General features: G+C 36.2%; 1 protein-coding gene across 1 annotated transcript in view; it reads right to left on the reverse strand.

Moving 5' to 3' along the window:
- LOC108301579 (eyes shut homolog) overlaps positions 1-16,663 on the reverse strand; it is a 1,388,593-nt gene that overhangs the window by 362,759 nt on the left and 1,009,171 nt on the right. The gene's annotated exons all lie outside the window — the stretch shown is intronic.

The raw sequence follows: 16,663 nt of genomic DNA on the forward strand, positions 1-16,663 counted from the left end.
CACTATAGCTTCATAACAATTAAGTTACTCCTAACATTGTAGGTATATATATATATATATATATATATATATATATATATATATGGGTTTTATGAGCTATTTTGATACAGGAGTACAATGTATAATAACCACATCATGGTTAATGGAGTATCAGTCACCTCAAGTATTTATCCTTCGTGTTACAAACATTCCAACATCAAGTTATACACTTAAAATTGATACATTTGATTTGTAATTATATGTCAATAAAAAGTGAGAAAGATTCTGTGACACCCAAAGATGAGAGAACTGTTAGAGGAGTTTTATTCAAGTTTGTTACTATTTAGTGCTTTTCAGTAATACTTGGGTATTACAGAAGTAGAATTACTATAATATGCATGGTTATTAGTTTTGCACGTTTTTTGCCTTTTTTAAAAAAATTATACTTTAAATTCTGGGGTACATGTGCAGATCTTGCAGGATTGTTACATATGTATACACATGCCATGGTGGTTTGCTGCTTCCATCCCCCCATCACCTACATTAGGTATTTATCCTAATGTTATCCCTCCCCCATCTCCCCACCCCCTGCTATCCCTCCCCTAGCCCCCCATCCCACAAGACCCTAGTGTGTGATGTTCCCCTCCCTGTGTCCATGTGTTCTCATTGTTGAACACCCACTTATGAGTGAGAACACGCAGTGTTTGTTTGGTTTTGTGATCTCATGTCAGTTTGCTGAGAATGATGGTTTTCAGCTTCATCCATATCCCTGCAAAGGACATGAACTCATCCTGTTTTATGGCTGCATAGTATTCCATGGCGTATATGTGCCACATTTTCCTTGTCCAGTCTATCATTGATGGGCATTTGGGTTGGTACCAGGTCTTTGCTATTGTAAACAGTGCTGCAATGAATATAATGTGTGCATATGTCTTCATAATAGAATGATTTATAATCCTGTGGTTATATACCCAGTAATGGTATTGCTGGGTCAAATTGAGTTTCTATTTCTAGATGCTTGAGGAAGTGTCACACTGTCTTCCACAATGGTTGAAGTAATTTACACTCCCATCAACAGAGTAAAAGTGTTCCTATCTCTCCACATCCTCTCCAGCATCTGTTGTCTATAGATTTTTTAATGATTGCCTTTCTAACTGGTATGAGATGGCATCTCAACATAGTTTTGATTTGTATTTCTCTAATGATCAGTGATGATGAGCATTTTTTCGTATGTTTGTTGGTCACATAAATGTCTTCTTTTGAAAAGTGTCTGTTCATATCTTTTGCTCACTTTTTGATAGGTTGTTTTTTTTCTCGTGTATATTTTTTTAGTTCAATGACTAATCTCTCCAAATCTTGGTACACATAAAATTTAAAATATTATTTCATTGTTATAGATCTATATTCATATCTATTAAAATATAATTGGTACATCAAACAAGCATAACACACGGGATGTTGGAAATACAACTTTTGTTTTTTGAGACAGTGTGTCACTTTGTCATCCCAGCTGAAGTGCAGTGGAGCAATCTTGGCTCACGTCAGCCTCAAATTCTTAAGCTCAGGTGATCCATCTGCCTCAGCCTCCCAAGTAATCGGGAATACAGCCATGTGCCACTACACCTGGCTAATTTTTGTATTTATAGTAGAGATGGGGTTTCACCATGTTGCCCGGGATGGTCTCGAACTCCTGAGCTCAAGCAGTCCACCCACCTCAGCCTCCCAAAGTGCTGGTATTACAAGCAAGAGCCACTGTGCCCAGCCAGCTTTCATTTTTGTCTTTCTCACAATGGGGGGAATTTTCTCTGCCACTGGTTGGAAATGTAGTATTTATGATGATTCTTACCTTCTCTCTCAGTCATACAATGAGTAAGAAACTAATATCCAGTCTAAGAAATTTAGTAACATTTAAATCTTCCATCAGATAAATGATTTCTCCCACCCTCTTCCACCAGCCTGTCTCTGTAGGTAGTCTGACACTTGTCTTCCTTGAGGGGCAGAAATAACTTGATTTCTCTTCTTTTCCTCTCTTTATCACCTCTCCTTCAGGTTAGCTGCTGTTTCTGACCCTTCCAGCTTTGAATGGGGAGAAAGCAAGGTGGGGTGGAAAGGAGAGATTACACAGGAAGGAAGAGCTGTAAGAACTGGCAATTACACTGTTGTCACCAGGCATCTTGCTCTTTAGGAATGGAACATGTTTAAAACTGAGGATTTCTTTCATGGTAGAGATGCCAGATAAAATACAGGCTGCTCAGTTAAACAACAAATAAGTTTTTGTTTTGTTTTTTGTTTGAGACAGAGTCTTGTTCTGTCACCCAGGCTGGAGTGCAATGGTATGGTCTTGGCTCACTGCAACCTCCACCTCCTGGGTTCAAGCAATTCTCCTGCCTTAGTTTTAGCCTCCTGAGTAGCTGGGATTACAGGCATGTACCACCACACCTAGCTAATTTTTGCATTTTTAGTAGAGATGAGGTTTCACCATGTTTGCCAGGGTGGTCTTGAACTCCTGACCTCAGGTGATCCCTGGCCTCCCAAAGTGCTGGGATTACAGGTGTGAGCCACTGTGTCTGGTGTTTTTAGTATAAGTATAGTGTAAGTATGTCTCAAAAATCACATAAAATATACTAAAAACATTGCTGTTTATTTGAAATTTAAATTTAAGAATCCTGTATTTTTAGTTGCTAAATCTGGTAACGCTATAGCTCATGAGCACTGATTGAATCTTTGGAAACCCTTTGTCAATTGCTGTGCGTTGGATTTGCAGCTATAGCTTGCCTTCTTTGGCTGGTCACTTCTTAGTCCTGTTCTGATTTTTCAAATTCTTATTGCTGACAATGAGTTGCCTGTGTCAGTGCAAACATTGCACAGACAAAGTTAAATACGTAAGGAAGACTTTTCTCAAGGCTATTGCAGTAAGGGACAGCTCAGAACTCAGTCTGAGCTCAACTCCTTTGTTATACAGGATGGGAAATTTTTTAAGAGCTGGGGTGAGAGAGAGAACTCAGGCTGTCCCTGTTTGCTAATTGGGTTTACTCAAAGGATAAGTAAACTTTCTCTTATCTTTGTATCAGAACATAGTTTTACAACTGGAGTCAATGTACCCGTTGAAATTAGTCTTATACTCTCCCCTAGAGGTGGACAGATGGGGTGCTGTCTTCATTTATTAGAATTCGGTGGGGAGGGGGCCGTGGTTCCAAGATCCTTGAGAAAGATATTGCTGCTGGTAAAACTGACAGGAAGATCTTTAAAAGATTTACGTTTCAAAGGCAATAAAGAAATAACTTAATATGGAAAATTTTCTAAAGTAAGTACTCTAAGATAAGGGAGACCAGGGACCTAAGGTCAACAAGAAGCCTTTCTAAAGTTTAGTTAAGCTAACAAGAGTGTTAAGGTCAACTTAGGCACTTAACAAGAAGCAGCATTTGGGAAGAAGATAAAGTGACTTTAGGTCAATTGTTTTTCCTGAGGGGTACATTTCTAGTCCATGGTAAAAACTTAAATTCCCTGCCATCTCCTACCTACTGTATGTGGGATATAGTTAATTTCCAACCAAATTCTGTCTCTCTCTTTTTTTTGCGGGGGGGAGGACGAAGTCTGTTGTCCAGGCTGTGGGGTATAGTTAATTTCCAAGCAAACTCTTTCTTTTTTAATTTTGAGGTGCTCTGTTGTCCAGGGTGGAGCACAGTGCTGCAGTTTTGGCTCACTGCGTCCTCTGCCTCCTGAGTAGCTGGGATTACAGGTACATGCCACCACACCCAGCTAGTTTTTGTGTTTTTACTAGTGACGGGGTTTGCTATGTTGGACAGGCTGGTCTTGAGCTCCTGACCTCAAGTGATACACCTGCCTTGGCCTCCCAAAGTGCTGGTATTATAGGCGTGAGCCACTGCACCCAGCCTTCTCTCTCTCTCTGCTTTTCTCTCTCCCCGTCCTTTTTCTTCCGACACACATACACACACAGTGCTACTTGAGCTCAGCTATCAATGTATGAGTCTATAGGTCCACAGTCCATGGTGTTACTTTCTAAGGAATCCAGCTGTAGCTATCCCCAAACACGTCAGATACAGTGGTGGAAGACGGTGGGAGTGAGGTCCACAAAATAGCCTTCTCCAAAAACATTTTCTCAATTATCTCTAAAATCCACTCCTCCAAATACGAACCCTTTTTAAATCAAGAATACTTTCTAGTTAAGTCTTGCTTTTAGTTATGGCACCTCATTTGTTTACTGTGTTGTATTCTGTTGTGCAAAAGAAAGTTAACACCCTGTTGATGCGTATAACTTGTGAAGGTTACTTGTGAGAGTTAGATATAAATAATACAACTTATCTATTATTAAAGTGCTTAAGTTATATGGTATCGCAAAAGTTACCACTTCTCTGCCTTCTACACACAACGTTTTACTCTTTGAAATTTATCTACCTGGTTCTGCATTTTACTGAATCGTTTTTTTTTTTTTTTTTTTTTTTTTTTTTTTTTTTTTTTTTTTTTTTTTTTTTTTTTTTTTTTTTTTTTTTAAAAGAACAGTTTGGGATGATCCAGGTGAAGAATCTGTTTTTTTCCAAAGTATATTAAGGCCTTGTTAGCAAATCCTTCATCAGTGCTCGTATGCCTAGAAATCTACACAATACTAAGTGTTCACTTTTATTAAAACTTTCCCATTCCTTGCCTTTCATGACACTGCTCTGTACTTTGGCTGTCTTCTCACCTACCTTTACAGACTGTTCCCTCAATCACTTTATATTATACATCATTTCCAAGGCTCTGTGCTCTGTCCTGAGTGCTCTAATCATCTGTCTTTTCTACAACCCCTTCTTCAGTTTCTTACTCATAGTACTTAGTGTTCCAAACTTAGAAACTCAGCATCATTATCCACTCATCTCTTCCCAAACTAGTTGCTAGTTCTGACACCTCTTGCTTAGATCAAACCTTGTATTTTTCCTTCTGCTGCCATTACAAATTTTTTTTTTTGAGACAGAGTCTCAATTTGTCACCAGGTGCCAGGCTGGAGTGCAGTGACACAGTCTCAGCTCACTGCGACCTCCAACTCCTAGGTTCAAGCAATTCTTCTGCCTCAGCCTCCCAAGTAGCTGGGACTACAGGAACATGCCACCACACCCAGCGAATTTTGTATTTTTAGTAGAAACGGGGTTTCACCATGTTGGCCAGGATGGTCTTGATCTCTTGACCTCATGATCCACCTGCCTCGGCCTCCCAAAGTGCTGGCATTACAGGTATCAGCCACCACGCCAGGCCCATTACACTTCTTTAAGTTCTCATTGTTTCAACTGAACTGTTGCAGAAGCTTGCTTGCTTTGTTTTTTTTTTTTTTTTTTTTTTTTTTTTTTTTTTTTTTCAGTTATGAAATAGATGTAAATATAAAGACTTTCCCCCTAGCTTTTTCTTTTATACGTTTTTTTTAGATGGAGTCTCTCGCTCTGTCACCAGGCTGGAGTGCAGTGGCACAATTTCAGCTCACTGCAACCTCTGACTCCTGGGTTCAAGGAATTCTCCTGCCTCAGCCTCGTGAGTATCTAGGATTACAGGCACACGCCACTAAGCCTAGATAATTTTTTGTATCTTTAGTAGAGACGGAGTTTCACCATGTTAGCCAAGATGGTCTCGATCTCCTGACCTCATGATCTACCCACCTTGGCCTCCCAAAGTACTGACCTTACAGGCACGAGTCATGGTGCCCAGTCTGCAATAGTGTCTTTCTAACTGGCTTTCCTTCTAATAGTGTCTATAGTCGTCATTGCTGCCATGTCAATTTTATTCAATCATAATTACCTGTGACCTTTGGTCAAGAAACTTCAGTGGCTACAGTGTAATTATCAAGTAAGCCAGGCTCTCCATGGTCCTACTCTTCAGTGCTTCTGCACATACCTATCTCCTGGGAAGGTTGAACCACACTTTTGTTTGTTGTTCTAATAGTGTTCATACTGTTCTATCTCTGTGGAATATCCTCAAATCCTAGTTATAAAATTTCTCCCTTAATTCAAGGCGTACTTGAATATCCTCCCAAGATTGAGTTCCTCAAAGCATTCCATCCACAACTTCTTTAGTCTATGCATTGTTTTTTATCTTACATTACAATTGTTGGCATAAATATATAATAGAATTGATATAGTAAACCTAATAATTTGGATGAAGGTAGTAAAGCGACTTTAATTAGTAGAAATAGAATGTTCTAAGTATGTGAATTCTAAGAAGACATTGGGGAGAATGAGGTAAGGGTGAATTTGCTTTCTTGTGACCTGAAAAGCCTATAACATAGTTGGAATTTCACTCATGGAGCAGGTTTGCAGATTCTGAACTGCACATGCAGCAATTTTTAATGATACTGTAAGAAGAAAAGCCATATGCCAATCAAGTTGAGATACAATGTAGCTAGCTAGACACTGGAAGAAGTCTGGATGCCATTAGTAGAAGAAAATGGTTATGTTTACAAAGAGATGAACTTGGGTGGTAAGTAAATAGGACCCTTAGCATATAACTTGGAAACTACGTGGCTGTTGTATATCTGTTCATTCTACCATAGATAGGGCTTTAGACACTGTTTCTTCAGATTATTTTTGCCTATCCTATTGGGAGTCACTAATGAAGTCACGCATTCAGCAAACATCTATCAGTGACTACTACATCCCAAGTACTCATCAAGGAATACAGTGTTGAGCAAATATGCAAAGATTACCCTCATGGAGCTTAGATTTTAACTTCACAGAAGGAAACTCCAAGTTAGGAGTTGTAGATTTCTTTGGGGAGGTCCTGGACAAATGTGCCATCATATTCCCTTGACCATTTTTCCTGACATTTGCTGTCACCAGGGGCATTGAAACTAATGAGAGATATAAGACTAGGTAAAAAAGTCTGTAAACGATCTCATCTATCCTATACTATACATTCTCTGAAAAATAGATCTGTGTTTGATTCACCTTTGATCCCCCTATGGCATGTCCAATTTTGCACATTAGACAAATACTGTATTCTTAGACAAATACAACTAAAATGATTTGTGGTAGTTTGAAACAAAAATCAGAAAAATATTTTTATAAATAAAATGGAATGAGAAAAGGTAATAATGAGTATCCAGCATTTTTCTTATGGTTAGGGCTTTTTATGCCATTGATAAGTCCACCAGAAAATGTCTGAAAAAGGATAGTCTTTATGTATGGGTTTATGTATGAATTATTTAATTCTATAATTAGGTTTTATGTATTCTGAGAAGCAGTAAATTTAAAAAGTGCAATACAAATATAATTCAATTTTCTAGAAGCTGACTTCCATGTTGCTTTGCAGGAGCACATCTATTATATAATTCAGGTGCAGCCTGCCTACGTTCTGGCTCACACACTCTTTGAACCTTTTCTCAGTGCTAACAGGTTTTATGAACATGATGACAAGAAACAACAATTATAAGCAGTAAACATTTGTTATTGAATTGCTTTCTAACCATATTAATTTTCATTATCAGCATGTTTAGTGGGTCTGTTGAAAAACAGAACTGCCCTGAATATGGAAAACAAGACTAATTGGGGTTAGGCAGAGTGTTTTCCTGCTGCTTCCAAAAGCCTCTTCAGGCAATTCTATTTGAACAGACTCCAAATTTATTTCTCTTTCAATTATAAATGAAAAAACCAACAAGGTCTTTATACGAAACAGGTATTAAATATCTTACAAAATATGTTATATAGTATTCAATTACTGGCTTCTGATTACAAAATAACATCTAAAATATACTCTGCAATATTTGGATGTCTTAAAAGATCATATAGACTTAAACTAATTATATTAACTTTGATATGCTTTACAAAATAAAGTTAATTCTGAGTCATGGGAACATCTAATAAATTAACCAAGAAGGTGGATCTTATAAGTTCCTAAATTATATCGGAAAAAAAACCCCTCTCAACTTGGCAAAGGAAGCTACGAAGCACAGTAGTGAGTTTGTAATAGTTCTATAGTGTGAATTGGGACCACTACCAATTAGTAACAACCCACTGAAATTTTATCCAAAAGAGTATAACAGAATACTTTATTATAAAGAAAACACAGGCCGGGCGCGATGGCTCACGCCTGTAATCTCAGCACTTTGGGAGGCCAAGGCGGGTGGATCACAAGGTCAAGAGATCAAGACCATCCTGGTCAACATGGTGAAACCTCGTCTCTACTAAGAATACAAAAAATCAGCTGGGCATGGTGGCACGTGCCTGTAATCCCAGCTACTCAGGAGGCTGAGGCAGGAGAATTGCCTGAACCCAGGAGGCGGAGGCTGCGGTGAGCGGACATCGAGCCATTGCACTCCAGCCTTGGTAACGAGCGAAACTCCGTCTCAAAAAAAAAAAAATAAATAAATGAAACACAAAAGAGATTGATATCTTTACCCTGAACACATTGCAACATAGCAGAATAAATGTTATTGATTCTGAATAGAAATGGTGCTCCTTTGTCTACAGCACAAATCCCCTTGCCTTCTGTAAAGGCCTTCTATGAGCTAACCTCACAGTGCCACACTAACATACACATGAAGCTACAAATAGAATGGCTCACAAATTATTCATATACAAGTTGATTGTAATTCTTGGTGTCAGAAGAAACATACTATTGTTTGCCATTTCTCTGCTATAATGGAAATAGATTTGATTTACTCAATAGTACTTAAAAATTCACATTACTGACATGTTTTTGTTGAGTAGTATTTTACTTTTCCCAGAAAGAATATCATACAAACTCTATGACTGAGCTATAAAAAGGGAGGTGACTGATGTGATGCAATTATTATTTTATTTAAAAAATACTACATTTTTCTACTTACAAGTCTAATTTTATTAAAATCTGTGATTTAAATGAATATCACCAGTTTATAAGTCCATGAATCTCTTTTTCTGAGGAAGCATTTATTAAAAAATAAATAAATCTAACTAGTAATATTCGAAGGTATAGAAACTATAATTATCTTACTATTACAATATTAAAAAGTTAAATCTCAAGATGCATGAAATAAATTTAAATACTATATATAGGTAAGAAACAATTTAGAATTTTCAGTGATTACAATAAACTAAAATATTTATCATGATTGGCAATATCTTATTTACATATAGTACACATACTATATGTAAATATACTGTATATACCACTATGATATAGTATACATATATTAAACATTTTTACTACATTATACATTTTTGCTTATTTTAGAAGTTACAAAATTAGTTTAGTTTTAGATGACCTGAGTTTCACAGACTAAATTATTACTTTTACTTGAATAATTTATTCACATTAGACATTCACATTTCTATTAATCCATAAACATTGCTCAATTTCATAAGTGCTGATAAAAGTTACTCCTCTGTTGTTGGTGTTAGTACAGCTGTTATTTGTGCTACATCTATTTTTTCCCCCACAGAAAAGAACTTCTAAAAATCAGCAGAACTAACATTTCTCCTTTTGACCATACCCACTTCATTCCTTCATTTAAAGGATGAAAAGAACTGCTCTACATCTGACCACAGCAATGCACAAGGAAACAATGTTTTAGAACACTCTTTCTCACCCTTCACTGTCACACCCAATCCAGCAATACTTTTTAATCCCTGATTTCTCTGTCGAAGAATGGTCGATTATCATGATTTGCCATTTGATTCTGTCCAAAATCTGAGGCCCCCAAAATTCTGACCCTACTTCCTTTCTCTTACTAAATGAAACACCGTTTAGCACACCAGCAATATCTTCAATGCAGGAAAAATAAAACCAGGACAAGAAGGTTATGAAAAACTATCAGTATTTCTCACAGTACTTGACATGCCATAATAGCTACCATCCTCTCTCTAGTCTATTCGTAAATCTTCTTTTCTAGTTTAGAAATTCTCCCTGAGTGATCTCGTTTATTCCTATAACTTGAGCTACTCTCTAGTATCTGAAAACTGTCAGATTTTAATCTTTAACACAGACAGTGCCTGACTTAATATATCCAGTTGCTTAATGGACAGATTCACTTGGAGAAACGTAGGTAACCTAAACTCAACATATTTAAACCCATTTTATTATTTTTCTTCTTTAAAATGTAATCATTCTTTTTCAGTATAGAATTGATAACGTTTTTCTTGTTATCAACACAAATATATACTTGTACTACAGCTCTAATTCCACTACATACTCCAGTTTTTGTGTATGACTCATGATGTGACCGCTGTGAGTTCCTCAAATGTAGGCAGAATGGCTTAATTATTCTGTGTGCCCCCAAAAAGTAACACATTTTTGGTAAATACACAATGTTCGATGGCTGAAAAAACATGCCTCTAATTTTCCTCTTGCAATTAATTTTAGAATTTCCATCTACCAAATTATCCAAACAATAATTTCATCATAGTCATCCAAACCTCTGCCTTTGTTCCTCATCCCATCCTCCCACTCACCACATCATTCATTTTCTATTTTACGTTATTTAATTCCAGTGGTTCTTCCTCACTTGTAATGCCGTCCTTGTCTTCTGCCTGTACTATTTGAATACCTCCTAACTTGTCTTCATTATTTCCGTATCTCCTCTGTTAATTACTGCCAAATTTATGTTATTTAAACACAAATTTGAATTTATTATTTAAAGAGTCTTCCCTGGTCCTTCATTGGCAGCAAATAGTAACAGTAACCTTTAATTTGGCATAGAAGACTGTTCTTAACTTACCTTTCAATACTGCCTGATACCTGATTACCTCATATGATATTCACACTATAGTACTTTGCACTTGGAAAATTTATTAATTTTGTAATAAATTTGTAATACTGTAACATATATTAATGGTTCCATTAATTATGTACTTAATGCTTATTGATCTTTATATCTTCTTGAATCATTTCAGTAATTTTATTTTTTGAAAACATTTATCCCTTTCATAGAAGTCTTCAGACACATTGGCATTGATTTATATATAGAATATAACACTTTTAATGTATAATGGTACCCAACTGTAGCCGACATGGCTGAACACCAGTGTTTTTCTTTTGGCTTTTTGCTGGTAGGCACTCCCCCCTCCTCCACCTGCTCATTTTTATTGAATCTGAAGTCCCTTGGAGGTCTAAACTGTATTTATTAAGAATTTTCAGTTTCAACCTTGATTTTGTTCAGGCACAAAGATCTTTTTTTGTGTCTCATGCTGGCCTTTAAATCCTCTATCTTAAGTAGCTAAAACCAGCAAGAAGTCTGAAGTTCAGTTGGTCAGGAGCAGACTGTGTGGAGATTAATATGAAATAGAGCTGAAAAGAGAGTAGGAGGAGGATCATAGATGGCTTGTATGGCAGAATAAAGAAGTTGAGTTTCATTCTGCAGTCAAGAACATTAAACATCTTTGAGCAGCGAAGCAGCAAAATTAGAATTGCTCATCAGTATTACTAAGCTCTCAGCAATGTGCAATATACAAACAGCTTGAATTAGGAAGAGCAAGAAGTGTTTTTTAAAAAGCTTTAACAATAGTACAGATGAGAGGAAGTCAGGATCGAATTAAGAATGGGGGTGACAGCAAAAAAGAGGGAATAGATTAGAAAGACTTTCTGAACTAGGAGAGACAGGACTTGGCAATCAGTATGTTGTGGATCAAGGTGAGGTGAGATCTCAAGGTGAAACAGCAAAGTTTTAAGTCTGAGTGACCTGGATAATGACAGAGACAGAAATGAAAATGGGAAATCTAGGATGAAGAGTTGAGCAGTGGGAGAGTAATGAAGCCAGTATGTACATTTTGATTTTTGGGGGGTATCTGTATGGAAATAATTAGTAGGTGGTTAAAAATATGGAAGAAATGAGAGGTGGACATAAAAGCTGAAGAGCTAGCCACAAAGATGGAATGGTAACCTTATAGGAATCTGATATCAAGTTGAGTAAAGATAAGACACATATTTTTGAATTACCGTGATAAAAGATGGAGAGGGAGAGATCAGGGAGGCAGTAAATAAGAAGGCTTATTTCAGTGAAATCTGAGGGAGGGAGAATGATCAGGAATCAGGATTAGCTGGTAGTAGCAGGGAGAAGTGTGTGTGTGTGTGTGTGTGTGTGTGCGCGCGCACGTGTGTGTACACATATGTTCAATAGCTAGCAATCACAAAACTGTTTAGCAGGGATTGACCCAAGTGAATACAGAGAAGAAAATAAGAATTCTTTCTCACTTTGTTTTACTGCTTGAGTCATTAGCTAAAATCTTGCTTCATGTTGCAGGTGCCTTGAATATGGGAATGAACTGAATTTAGTGACAGCAGTTTACTTTGTTGGACCTCTAAGGGGTGTCTTATTATAGTAGTCAGTTCAAAGCCTCTGGATTTTAAAAGAGCTTAGAAGTCAGCCACTTTCTACTCTTTCAAAAGATGGTAATGTCTCTATGTAAATGAAGATGTTCTGGGTAAAACTCACTTATAGTATCTCTCTTCCGCTGTTTTTTTTTTTTTTTTTTTTAAAGAAATCTACAGATAGCTTCCAAAGATTTTAGTTTGCAGCATTCCCATTAGTCCTGGTCAGTCTTAAAATTGTTAAAACATCTTGTTTTGGTAGTCATGACTACCAACAGCCTTTTAAGTCAATTCTCCATATAAACTGTACACATTGCCTACTATTTGTGTGTCCTGGGAGTTGATAGAAAAAATATGAACAGCATCATATTCAGTTCAACCAGTACAGATAATTTTATGTCTCTGAGGCAGACACTGAGAAATAGATAATGCGTGAAGGAGAGAGAGGGGGTGGGGGGAGAGAAAATGAAAGAGTGGGAGAAGAAGATGAGGAGGAGGATAAAGGAGTAAGAGGAAAGAAGGTTGAAATTGTGAGGAATCACAATCAGAAGAATCTATATCTTAGTACTGATAAGCTTTTATTGAACATCACTACATGCCAGGCAATGCTCTCAAAAGCACTATTATTATCTCTGTTATTTTTTTAAATTAATAAACTTTATTAGAGCATTAGGCTCACAGAAAACTTGACAGAAAAGTACAGAGTTTCCATATACTCCCCATCCCCACACATGCACACCTTCTCCACTAATGACATCTCACATAGAGGTACATCTGTTACAATTCATGAACCTATGTTGAAATATTATCGCTCAGTCTATAGTTTACATTAGAGTTCACTCTCGGTGTTGTACATTCCATGGGTTTTAACAAATGTATGATGTGTTCACCATTGTAGTATCATATAGAATATTTTCACTATGCTAAAAATCCTCTGTTCTGCCTGTTCATCCCTCCCTCCCTCTCATCCCCTGGCAATCACTCATCTTTCCACTAACTGTAGTTTTGTCTTTTCCCTAATTCCAGGCAGTTGAAATTATACAATAGGTAGACTTTTCAGATTGACTTCTTCCACTTAATAAGATTTAATTAAGATTCCTCCATGTCCTTTTATGACATGATACAGTAGCTCATTTATTTTTAGCACTGAGTAGTATTTCACTGTCTGGATCTACCACAGTTTATTAACCTTTCTTGCTTTGAAATCTGGTTTATCTGCAATGAATATAGCTACTCCAGCTTTTATGTGATTAGTGGTAGCATGTATATCTGTCTCCATCTCGTTCCTTTTAATCTGTATGTGTCTTCATATTCGAAGTAGGCTTCTTTTAGACAACATATAGTTGGGTCTTGTTTTTGATACATTCTGACAATCTCTGTCTTTTGTTGGTATATTTGGACTATTAACAATTATTTATATAATTGGGTTAAAAGCTACCATATTTGTTAGGGTTTTTTATTTGTTGCCTTTGTTCTTTGTTCTTATTTTTTGTCTTCTACCTTTTTATGCCATTGGTGGTTTTAATGGAGCATTTTTTGTTTGCTTGAAAAAAAAAAATCTTTTGAAGAATAAGTACTTTCAAAGTACTCCCTGGCCACAAATTTCTTCATTTTTGTTTGCTTGAAAAAAATCTTTTGAGGAATAATTTTGCAGGTACAATAGAAAAAATATGAACAGACCTTGGAAGAATAATTTTGCATATACAGAATTAGAGGTAGCGTTTTTTTTTTTTTTTTTTTTTTTTTTTTTTTTTTTTTTTTTTTTTTTTTTTTTTTTCCCTCAGCACTTTTTTTCCTTTTATTCTGTTTTTTTTTGCATGGTGTCTGAGGAGAAGTTAAATGCGATTCTTGGCAAGGTGTGTTTTATTCCCTCTGGCTTTTTTAGGAATTATTTTCTTTGTCTTTTATTTTCTGCATTTTGAATATAATGTGATTTCATGTAGTTTTTTTTATTTTCCTTTTTGCATTTATCCCATTTGATGTTCTTTGAGTGGTTTGACATCTGACATTAATTTGCCGAAACTCATCCATTATTGCCTCAAATATTTCTTTTTTCCCTTCTCTCCTTATCTTCTGATATTCTCATTACATATGTGTTATGCCTTTGTAGTTGTTTTTACTGTTCTTGGGTATTCTGTTCTTTTTTCCCCAGGTTTTTTTTTCCTGTTTTTCAGTTTAGGATTTTTGGTTGATATATCCTCAAGCTCTAAGATTCTTTTCTCAGCAATGTCCAGTTTACTGAACCCGTAATGGCATTTTTCATTTCTGTTAAAGTATTTTTGGTTTCTAACATTTCTTTTTGTTTATTTCTTAGAATTTCCATCTCTCTGCTTACCTTACTATCTATTCTTGTATATTGTAGACTTTTTCCATTGACGCCTTCACCATATTAATCATAGCTTTAAAAATTCCTGACCCATTAATTTCAACATTCCTGTTATATCTGACTCTGGTTCTGACGTTTGTACAGTCTCTTCAAACAGTGTATGAGTCAGGGTTCTTTAGAGGGACAGAACTAATAGCATACATATATATATCTTACACCTTCATGCCTCTAGCAAGAAAAGGAGGAAAAAATTTTGAAATACGACAGAACATTCTGTTCTTATTAACAAGGCCTACCCTCAGAAGAAACTATTTTATCAGAGCCTAAAAAACTCATATATGTTGACACTCAGTATTAACCATCACAGTGTCTTTTGCCTCTTAGTATTCCTCATATTTTTTGTTGAAAGGTAGTCATAATGTACTGGGTAAAATGACCTGCTGTAAATAGGCCTTTAGTAGTGTAATGGTAAGGTGTAGGGTGAGGAGAAGTGTTCTAGACCTATGATTAGGCCTCAGTCTTTTGGTTAGCCTGTGTCCTCAGACGAGGAACTTAACAGTACTTCTTAGTTCCCTTTCCCCACTGTTAGGTGGGAAAGGATGATTGGAGTGAGCAGGAGTTGTGTATTTACCTTTCCTGACGTAGGTTAGGCTCTGATAAAATAATCTCTTCTGAGCGTAGGCCTTGTGAAGAAGAACAGAATGTTCTGTCATATTTCAAAATGATCCTTTCCTCTTCCTCTTGCTGGAGGCGTGAAGGGATTTCTTCTCTGATGTTCATTGTGAGAACCTGATAGGGATCCTGGGGGGGAGACTCAAAGTGTAAGGACCCTCCTATGACTGTGTCTCCTTGGAGTTTTCTCAGACTTGTCTACACTGAGCTTCCAGCAACTTGTCAATTACAGTTCACGTTTTTGTGCTTTGGGACTGGTTCTTGGGGAGATTTCTGCTCCAATACATTCTAATTTTCTGTTTTTACCTGTTTTTCCAATTTTGAGGGCTGTTGTTTGCACTGTGACGTTATTTGTCTGATGGAGCTCATTAAAGTTAAGTTTTTGATCTTTAGATTGTTCAGCTTTTTACTTGTTGTGACAGAATCGTGACTTCCAAGCTCCTTATAAAATGAACTGGAAATCAGAAGTCCACTATTTTTTTTTTATATTTTATGTTTTAGAAGATAGCTGAATCTTAAAGCCTCCCTAAAAGGAAAGCAATTTTCCAATTGTTACACAGTTAGAAATACTAGCCTTTGAAGACTAATGCTGCTGCTTATGAATTCTAAAATTGATAATATTAAAATCTTGACTGACTCTGAAAAGGTTATGGAAGAATGATTCCCACACAGAGATTCAATTCTTGACTGCCATGTTTCCGACTTTCCTCCCAATCTCTCCTCCTCACTAACCCTGTTGCCTTGAAGACTTTGTTATTAGATCCCATCATTTCCATAATATTCCTTCCATATTACTCTAACAATATTATCTAACATGTTTTAAACTCTAATTTGGTGTGAGGACTGTGCCAAATATGATTTTTACTTGGATAATCTATTTTGACTTTAAATACAACTCTGTAGTTACTCCCTTTGACAAAGGCAAAATCAGGGGCCTAGAAAGGTTAAGTAACATGCTCAAGAACATGTTGCTAGGAAATACCAACCTAGATGCTATAACTTCAGAGACCCTCCTCTATATATTACTGCTGTTGCATTCAGTATAACATTTACCTTGGCTGCCTTATGTGTTTAGATAACAAACCATATTTTTGTAATTTACCATTTTGCAATATGAAGTAGCTACCTCTGTAAACATTAATTATTACTCTATCATATTACATCTTTCCTCCCAATTTTATGCCAATAATAGATTTTTAAGTGCTTTCTTTTTTCCTCACTCTACTAATACTTTAAGCATCACACTAATTTTTTTTTTACTTTGTTCAGCCTTCCTATTTTCTTTATTATTCCATCCTGTATCCCTTTTATTTGTCCCTTCTATTATTTATTTCATTTCTTTGAAACCTATGAAAGACATTTTAAAGAACTATGTTTATATGTAACATAAAATAATTTTTAGCTGTATCTATTTTGAGA

The sequence above is a fragment of the Cebus imitator genome, unplaced genomic scaffold (genome assembly GCF_001604975.1).
Source record: "Cebus imitator isolate Cc_AM_T3 unplaced genomic scaffold, Cebus_imitator-1.0 Scaffold36, whole genome shotgun sequence".
In the NCBI taxonomy this organism is placed as follows: Eukaryota; Metazoa; Chordata; class Mammalia; order Primates; family Cebidae; genus Cebus; species Cebus imitator.